The sequence below is a fragment of the Vigna unguiculata genome, chromosome 4, assembly GCF_037176805.1.
Source record: "Vigna unguiculata cultivar grain cowpea cultivar isolate G323 ecotype 2 chromosome 4, ASM3717680v1, whole genome shotgun sequence".
NCBI classification, from domain to species: Eukaryota; Viridiplantae; Streptophyta; class Magnoliopsida; order Fabales; family Fabaceae; genus Vigna; species Vigna unguiculata.
This window is the reverse complement of record NC_140795.1, coordinates 33061505-33072111: the sequence shown is the minus strand read 5'-3', so window position 1 is coordinate 33072111 and position 10607 is coordinate 33061505. Positions and strand designations below refer to the sequence as shown.

At 30.7% G+C, this 10607-nt stretch overlaps 1 long non-coding RNA gene and 1 pseudogene across 1 annotated transcript; one reads left to right on the top strand and one right to left on the bottom strand.

The window, feature by feature from the left end:
• Window positions 1–400: 400 nt before the first annotated feature.
• Window positions 401–4416, bottom strand: LOC114181200 (uncharacterized). The gene is made up of 3 exons (XR_003603769.2): window positions 4063–4416; window positions 2233–2522; window positions 401–1410 (listed from the first exon to the last, which is right to left on the bottom strand). It is a non-coding gene; the product is annotated as an uncharacterized LOC114181200 (long non-coding RNA).
• Window positions 4417–8833: 4417 nt separating this feature from the next.
• Window positions 8834–9417, top strand: LOC146887048 (secreted RxLR effector protein 161 pseudogene; annotated as a pseudogene).
• Window positions 9418–10607: the final 1190 nt, after the last annotated feature.

The following is a 10607-nucleotide window of genomic DNA, read 5'->3' as shown; positions in this document are numbered from 1 at the left end:
CGCAAAGTCAACATCGACTAATTTGTATCGGACATGTTTACGGTTCTTATTTTTTGCAGGCATATATATATATATATATATATATATATATATATATATATATATATATATATATATATAAAGAACTTTATTTCTTTATTAACTAATTACATATTTACATGTTCGTCTACAAGAAGGTTGTCCATTACCGATGGTGGATATATCATCTAGCAATTGTTACCTAAAGGCAAAGGGGTGGGCATCATTTTATAAAGATAGGATGCAAGCATTCGTAGATTTACACTTAGTGGATCGTAGTTACGTAGATCTCATGGAAGACTGATATTTGTTAATTGTATTAAATATTTGACTGTTGTAGTTTATTTTAGGAAATTTCATATTATTATGTAGTTTTAAAAAATATGTTTATAATTATTTTACTAATATATAAAATTCTAACTCCTCTGGCCAAGGGACGAATATATTTTGGCCTTATTGCTAACAAAATAGACGTTTGAATTTGTAATCATATATAGATGAAATAACTTAATATAAAATCTAATAAAAATGTAAATTGTAACATCAAATATAAATATAAAGTAAATCGACTATCCAGACGTAAATGGTCATCGACCTCAGACTCTACGTCCTCCTCTAGTCTCTTCCTATTCTCTCGCATCACGAGTTATTGTCGCATCACGAGCTATCTGCAATAACTCATGCGTGCGATCCTAAGCAATTATGCCCTCACTAACGTCTCTACAGTCTATCATCTACTTAAGACCGCTGACAATGCGTTTCATGACACCCTATGATAATACCAAGTTAATGTCAAATATTTAAGTTACTAATAATATGAACAAATAAATTTATAACATACCAATAAACCACGAGAAGATGATGACGCTAACGTCGTTGGGGCATAATCACAAGGCTAGGTCGGTCGACCTTAACTCCGTGTAAAATGTATGGATCAGAGAACCTCCTGAACCACTGCAAATATCCATCTGAACATGAAAAAGGAGTTGGCAGGGGGACCACCTGAACTACGACAAACTGCTCGTGGTTTCTCCACTGATCATCAATAGTCACAAAGTCCAACATGGGAAATGTACTCGACGGTCGTGGAATAGGCTGCATGAAGCCAAATTGTAGTAGCACACGCTCTGACAGATGACGATGTATAAGGATACCAAGCCTCAAGAAGCCAGAAAACATGGCAGAAACAACAAGTGGTCGACCAGCTCTATGTGCTACATATGGGTTCCAAATCATCCCATCATATGTCAAGGCATCCAATTGGACTCTAACATCAGTTATAGCGGAAGTAGCGCGTCTGGTTACATAATGTCTGGCATGGGGTTTGGTCTCCACATATGTATCTCATAATTGCTTCCTTCCTAATGCATGAAAGTGCTCGTATATCAAAGCCTGTATCAAATAACATTTCATTTAACTATTGTGATATAAAAGAAAAAACAAGTAAAATATTGAACAAAATGTAATATAAAAGGGGTAACTTGCAAAAAAGGTAGATATGCAACTAATTGCTTTGTATTTGCAAAGCTGGCATCTCCTAGCTGCTCATATAAGTAGACAAGAGAAGCAACTCCCCAAGCATATCTACGACATGTAGGGAGATCTCTAAATAGCTCGAGGTAATGTCTACGAACATAGGTGGTGCTTTTATTAGCAAATATTGAGCACCCTACAAGGTGCAAAAGATATGCACGAGCAGCAAACTCCCAAGCTCGTTATCACAACAACTATCATACAGCTCTCTCAACCAACTAAGTTTGACCTGTGCACCCCGACTTTGATTCAACTCATCGTAAGCCATGGCCTAATCAACACCGAGAAGTGTCATCAAAATCTCAACTAAATCTTCATATTCAAGATTTTCAGTGGAGCAAAATTGTCTAGTGATGGGAAGATGAAGGAGTGACCAGACGTGATCTAAAGTGATGGTCATTTCCCCAATAGGTAGATGAAAAGTATTAGTCTTGGGATGCCATCTCTCCACGAAACCTAATATTAACCCAATATCGGAATATTCATATAAAATATCGCATAGAGACGATAATCCAGAAGCTACCACAAAGGGGAGAACAGAAGGGTGAGGAGGTCCTAATTTTTTCACTTTTTTAATATGGGAGACTACTTTCACAAATCGATCCTAACAAAAAGAAAGTTAAACGAATAAAAATACATAATAACAATAAAATTAAACATTTATAAAAACTTCTTACTTACCTGACCATCCCATATGATCCGTGCAACATGATCTTGGTACCGAGTCAATAAAGATGTATCAGACGGATCACCTGGAAATCATGCACCATCGTTATCAATCTCATACTCCTCGTCCTGAGGAACACCGAAAACCTCATGCTCAACAACATCATCCTGAACAACATCAGCCTCGTGCTGACCTCTTCTACGAGCTGAAGTGGTCGGTCTTTTCCGTGTAGCACTCTGTGCAGAACTCTCGGGTGCATCATGTGAATTGCGTGTAGATAAATTTTTTCGTGTCCTAACCATATCTATAATTCAAAGTTTCAAACATTATAATCCAACATAAATCATAAAACAAGACTATATTTATAATGGTAATAACTACTATCGTTTAGGGATAATAACTACTATCGTTTAAATTTGTAAGTCGTACGTATTAGATTTTTATTGGTTCAATGTGGTCTATATTTATATATATAGACACGCAACCTATACAATATCCATTGTCAATGCCAAGTTTAGTTAATCAATTAACACCGAAAAAATATGATTCATTCACCACTTTATATACCAACCCGAATACTCCAAAAGCAACTTGAAATATAAGAGCAAAGAAAGTGGCAGTGAACACAAGCTTTAGTTTGATTGCTTTTAAATTTTTTAAATTTTGTTTCTTTTTTAGTATATTATATAAAAGCAAATTTATATAAATATAAATATTTTATATTATTTTACAATATTTGTTAAAAGATATTAATATTTTATTTTATTTTTAAAATATACATTAAATATGTAAATATGAATAAAATCGAAAATAATAAACTAAAAGAATAATTAAAATTAAAAAGACATTAAATTGAAAATAAAATTAAAAAGAAACGGAATAAATTTTCGTTTTTGGTTTTTTATCTAATTTAAAGTTTCATTATCATTTAGTTTGATTTATTTTTATAATTATATTTATTTTTCAAAAAGTTATATAAAAATTAAATTATATATATTATTTTATTTTTAGATATATATTAAAAAAATATGAAAACATAATAAATAAAAAAAACATTTAAAATTTAAAAAACATATACTTTAAATAAAGTAAAAAAAGTTATAATAGAATGAATAATTTTTAAATTTAAAGTTTAAGTATTTTTTAATTTAATTTGTTTTATAATTTTTCTTTTATATAATTTATTAAGAAATAAATTAAATAAAAAAGTAAAATTTAAAATTAGTTAAACTTTAAATTAATATATATATATATATATATATATATATATATATATATATATATATATCACTTTGTTACTCACCAAGAAAAGAAGTCAAAAACTGATAAATAAAATATTAAAACTGAATAAAAATAAAATAACATATTAAAAAAATAATAGAAAACGGATGTATACATCCGTTTCAAGAAGTTGGGAAGTGGATGTCAACATCCGCAATGGTAGAAAAAAAAGGAAATGGATGTCGAAATCCGTTTCGCAAATTAATGAAATGGATGTCGACATCTGTTTCCGAAAAAACAAAAAAAAAAGTAATGAAACGGATGTCGACATCCGTTTCAGGAATTTGTGAAACGAATTTCGATATCTGTTTCATAAAAAACAAAAAAACAAAGGAAACAGATCTTGAAATCCGTTTCTTAAAATCCTGAGACGGATTTCGACATCTATTTCATAAGAAAAAAAATTAGGCAGATCTCGACATTCGTTGTACACTTCGGTGAAGCGGATCTCGACATCTATTTTGGCACACATGGATTATAATATGTATACAACAGCATTCACAGGTTCATCAATCACCATCATCATTCATGAAAAAACAATAAAAAGGTTGAGAAAACTTAACTAGACGTGTGGATGGTGGATTAAATGCAGAAGGGGAAGGTTGTGATTGTGAATGTGAAACTGGAAGCCTCGTCGCCGAACTGCTTGGTGCTTGTTGGTGCTCTACGGCTGCGGGTCAGATCTACTCCACAAGGCAACAACGTCAATGGAAATATAAGTGAAGGCAAAAAAGGCATCAAGGTGAAGGCAAAAATGAATGAAGGCATGAATGCAAAAAACAGAAGCCTAATTTTAAATGCCTCTGCTGCTGTGCTGCTGCTAGGTTAGGTCAACAAGATTCCTTTTTGGGTGCAGAGACTTACAATAAAAGCAGATTTGCTGGGTCCAGGGGGTGCAGTGCGGCTGAATTTTGTTTTATTATTTTTTCCCTTTCTACATTTAACTTTAACTGTAGGCAAAATTGAGAATAAGAAAAGTTTTAGGGTACAAGAAAAAGGGTTGGGATGCATGGAGAAGCCCCCTTAAATAACTTTTTAGGGTTGTTCGAGCGGTGGGCTTCCTATTAATGCCATTATGTAAATCTAATGTTATATTATAATAGAATTGCGCGTTATGTACGAAATTGGTTTTCAAAGTTGATTCAATGATATCATCTATATCTAATATATAAAAAATATTATTTTTTTTTTTCATATTTCAAATTTTCTCATTTTATCCTTAATTATAATTTTTAAAATAAATTATTTTATAAATAATTTATTTTTGACCGTTATTTTAAAACATCTTTTGTTTTTAATCAGTTATATTCAAAATTTCTTTTGTGTACATAGTTTAGTTTTCAAATTTTATATTTAAAAACTATTTTAATAATTAGTTATATATTTTTTATTTATCTTAATTCAAATTTCATGAAAAATAAAAAAATGCGAACACACAGACACGATAACATCTGTGTGTTCGCTAGTACTTGTAATATACATTAAATATTATTTTTTTCAGTAAATTCCCATTTCAAATGTTATTATTTTTTTTTCTTAATTATTATGAATTATATATATATATATATATATATATATATTACGATAACTAATTATTTAGTCATATAAGAATTTAATCTATATAAAATATATATTTTAATAACTGTTTTGTTGATGAAATTTAATATTTCAAAATATTAATTTATTTTGTATACTTTTAAAATATTTTGTATGAGATACATTTTATTTAAAACATGTTCATTATTAATTTTAAGAGACGACCTGATTACTAGGGGACTTGTAATCAAATGGATTAACAAGACATTTGATGCAACTTTAGAAGATAATTATTTTTTTCATTATTTGCCTAGACAACCTAGGAAGTGTAAAGATTAATTAAAGTATACTTATAGGAGCATCCTGACAAACAGGGGACTACTTGTTATTATTATTTAAAATTTTGAATAATATTGTATTATTGTATTTGATACATTTTTCTTAAAATGAGTATGAGAAATGACTTAACAATTAAGTGTTTATTCATATATTTTAAGACATTATATTATATTTCCACTAAATGAAATATTGATTTTTTTAAAAGTGTTATTGTAGTAAGTGGGAGTATTTCTAATATGTGATAAATATTTTTATATATAGTGACATATTTATTTTATTAGACATTCCAATATGTCTATTTTGTCGTGATATTCGCTTCTTGCTGATATTAAGTTGGTTGGAAACAATTTTCTCTACTGGTATCGAAATTTGAGAATTGTTCTCATGAAAAAGAAAGACGCTATTAACAAAAGTAAGGTTGAGTGCTTTCTTAATTCTTTGAAAGAAAAGAAACAATGAGACTTTCATGAAAAATGTTTTCATGATTTCATAATCGTTACCGATCCTTCTTTATGGGTATTAGATATTGGTAGTAGTTTTAACATATGCAATTCATTGCGAGGACTACAAGTAACTAGATGGTTAAAGAAAGGAGAAGTAAATTTTCAATTGGAAAGTGGAGCAAGTGTTGTTGTCCAAGCTACAGAACAGTTTCCTTAACAATGCCAACTGGCAAAGTGCTAGAAGATTGTTATTATGTTCCTAATTTTGTTTTGAACATTATTTCAATTTCTATGTTGGATAATCTTGGTTTTCGTATTGTTTTTAGCAAGGGTGTTTGCTTGATTAGAGGAACACCAGAACACAATGGTGTATCTGAAAGGAGGAATCAAATCTTATTAGATATGGCAAGATCCATGATTGGGTTTACTGATCTTCCAATAAACTTGTGGGGATATGCTTTGGAAGCAACAAATTACTTGTTAAATAAAGTTCCCACTATTAGCACAAATGGCCTTGATGAGTTGGTGCTTGAAGATTTGATGAAAATACATGAAACCATTGCCTTGAAATATGTTGGAACCGTGTTTAAATTGATGAAGATGTGAAGATTTGGTGTTCCACGTGTTGATCAAGCCTCATGATTGTGTGTTATATCTGGATTACTCATGAAGTAAACAAGCTTGAAGATTTGTGAATCTTGCATTATATAGATGTGTATGGTCTTGTTTGTTTCTTTTAATCTGTTGAATTGTTTTCCAACAAGTTAAATGATGTCTTTTAATTTGTTAAATGACTTTTTAACAAATTAAAATGTTTGCTGCAGTAGTTTTAATTGTTACATATTCAATCAGTTGATTTATTTTGTAATTGATTGATTTCACTTAAGTTAAGGTTTGATCTAGATCATTCTTGGAGCTTTTTGCTTGGTTTTTGAAACTTGGAGGAAAAGGTTTGGTAGGCCAGGTTGTGCCTTCATTCAGGTTTGATCTTTTTCAAGTTTCTATATTATTCTTGGTGGTTTTCAAGGTCTACAAGGGTGGTTTTGTTATGCTTGTATTGAATCTTGTGTGATTAAAGAGTCTTAGGTGGTAATTTTGCATATTTTGAAAGTGTAATCTTGTAAACTTTGTAAATCTTTTGAAATAGTGCAAGTCAGGTTCAGGTTTCTTTGACAAACTATAGCTCAAATTTGAGTGAACCAATCCAAAAATCTTGTGTCTTGTGCTCTTTTCTAACTCTTCTCACTTGTTTTGCACTTTAGACATTAAAGAAATTTGGATTGAACTATCTTTAAACATTCTTGTGTGTTCTAGCATGATCTAAAGCTTTGCTCATATTTGTATTACTCATTTCAATCAATCTTGTTTGATCTTTCATATTGTTTTCGGTTTAAATCACAAATTTGTGTTTCTGCAATTTTCCTAATTTTTCACTCAACTATCTTTGTTTATGATTGGTTAAAAGTGAGCAGTCCAGTAACTTTTACATCCTTATTTCATGGTTAATTTGATTCAAGTTAAAATTGTTGTAAGCTTTCAAAAGTTACCTAAGTTTTTAATTATCCAATTCAATCCCTCTTTCTTGGCATTTCACTAATTTCAATACTCACACCTACTAAATCCGTCTCTACAACTCCATATGAGATATGGAAAGGGCGTAAACCAAGCCTTAAGCACATTAAAATTTCGGGTTGCCCATCCTACGTTAAGAGATTAAAAATCAATATGCTTGAAGCAAGGTCTGATTAATGTCGATTCATTGATTTCGTAAGGAAACAATGGGATACTATTTCTACTACTCTTAATGCCAAATTACTCAATATTCAGAATAATGGCCCAATGAAGCCTAATTGAGGAAAATGCACTAGCAAAAGATAATTAAGTACAAATCAACCATTAAGATGGGCACAAAAAGGCAATGGAATAAGGAAAAATAATGACTCATCACCAAGACTTGGATGCAATTCAAGAATAGGTTGTTGAACCAATTCATGAACAAATAGATGAAGCAATGAATTCATAGCAATAGGATTCAATAACACAAGTGCTTCCTAGAAGGTCTAGTAGATAACCTAATGCACCTGATAGATTAAACTTGATGGTGTTAGATGACATAGCAAATGAGGATCCTCATATTGATGATGACCTAAAAAGTTATGTAGAAGCCATGCAAAGCATAGATTGTGAAAAATGGCAAGAAGCCATAGAATATATGAAGATCAACAAAGTATGGACTTTGGTTGAGGCTTCAAAGGATATAAAACCAATTGGTTGTAAATGGGTTTACAAGAAAAAGATTGGAGTAGATGGAAAGGTCGAGACCTATAAAGCCCATCTTGTTGCCAAGGGATATCGTCAAAAGGAAGGAATAGATTATGATGAGACTTTCTCTCCTGTGGCAATGCTCAAATTTATTTGGATTCTACTTGCTATAACAACATACTATGATTATGAAATATGGCAAATGGTTGTGAAAACAAATTTTCTTAACGGAGAGATGGAAAAGGGTGTGTACATGACACAACCTAAAGGTTTCACACATGCATCTGATCATAATAAAGTTTGCAAGTTGCAAAGATGCATTTATGGATTAAAGCAAGCTTCTAGAAGTTCAAACATTCATTTCAAGAACACAATCAAAATGTTTGATTTTGTTAGGTGTGAAGAAGAGCCTTGTGTATACAAAAAGGTCAGTGGGAGCACGATAGTATTCTTGTTGTTATATGTTGATGATATATTGCTTATCAGAAATTATATCACGACTTTGCAATCTACGAAAATTTGGCTATCTAAATAGTTCTCCATGAAGGATTTGGTACAAATAGCTTATGTTCTTGGAAAAAAGATTTGTAGAGATACATCCAAAAGGTTGCTAGGACTCACCCAATCTATGTACATTGATACCATTCTAAAGTGGTATAACATGGGCAAATCCAAGAGAGGCTATTTGCCTATAGGAACTGGAGTCACTCTTAGTAGGAAGGATTGTTGTAAGAGTATTGAAGAGAGAGAACGCATGAACAGAGTCCCATATGCTAGCTTAGTGGGAGCTATCATGTATACCATGACTTGTACACAGCTTGATGTTGCCCATGCACTAGGCGTAACTAGTCGATATCAAGCCAACTCGGGTGAGGAACATTGGAAAGTGGTTAAGACCATTCTTAAGTACTTAAGAAGGACTAAAAACCAATTCCTCATATATGGACATTCTGAACTCAAGTTAAAAAGTTATGCTGATGCAAGTTTTCAATCAAATGTTGATGATGCCAAATATATTTCTGGTTATGTCTTTACCTTAAATTGTTGTGTAGTAAGTTGGAACAGTTCCAAACAAGCTAATATCGCTAACTCAACTACTGAAGCAAAATACATAGCAACAAGTGAAGCTGCTAAGGAAGTAGTTTGGATGAAAGTTTCTTAACTAAACTTGGTGTAGTTCCTTTGATGAATGAACTAGTTGCATTGTTGTGTGACAATAAGCAGACAATTGCTCAAGCAAAAGAGCCTAGATCGCATCAAAAGACAAAGCATTATTGTAGAAATATCACATTCTTAGATAATTTGTTGAATGTGGAGATGTTAAGCTACAAAAGGTAGAAAGAAAAATGAATGTTGTAGATCCATTCACCAAAGCACTTGGCACAAAAGAGTTTGAAGGGCACAAGTGGGAGTTGGGAATGAGATACATGATTGATTGGCTGTAGTGCAAGTGGGAGATTGTTGGATTTGAGGTATGCCTTAGATCAAATTTGTCATGTTAATAATAATAAAATTGTGTTTATTATTATTTCATTGTCATTGAATTCATATGATAATGTCCTTGATTAAAATTAAAGACTTATTTTTATAATAGAGATTATACTAATGAGCATTAAGTCTTATATAATTTTAATTTAAATTGTTCTTGATCATAGGATTATTGAGGATAGAACATCATTAATTTGGATAGATCAATATGTGTGTAGTGGTATTATTAAGATAAAGATTAAAAGATCTCATTTTTTAAATTACACATATAAATGATCTGTGTAGAGATATTACCATTGAACTAGCTCAAAGGAGAATTTCTTGATGGTTAAATATTACCCTTGAATTGTGAATGGGAAATTCTTTTGAAGAAATATATAACTTCCTTAGACTTGAGATTATCACAAAAATTAACAAGTTATTTATTATACTTTGATATCGAACATCTACTGCTACGTGATGTTAATTGAATGATTATTGGGTATGATTAAATTCTTGTGGGATTAATGATTAATCAATAAAGATCCATCAACTCTTGGCAATGAGTTTGAGTTCTATATAAATAAAGACCTTGGCCAGTGTATTATTAAAAAAAGAAGAAAGGAGTTTCTTAAGTCATTCACATGCATTAACTTATTGGAATTTGACAGATATACCATATTCTAGAGTTAACATAGAGTTGTAAAGATGGAAGGAAATATTATATTAATCTTCTAGTGGTTCTAAAGTAAAATATACTTCATATTATCCGACTGCCAAAGAGTGTTGCTAAACGTAAATCTTGATTAATAAACTAATAAGTTAATTTATTACTGGTTTAGTAATGAACTTACATGTAAGGAGTGTTTTGATCTTTGTTGGATGAGAAAATATTATTGATTAAATTAAAGAGTTTAATTTTAATTTATTAATTTTTTTGTAAGTAAAATATTATTATATTTTTTTAGCACCAAAAGTATAATTAATATAAAATTTGAAAATCTATAAATTGATTGGGTAAGACTTGGTCAATTAGATTAGTAAGCAAATAAATATTCTTA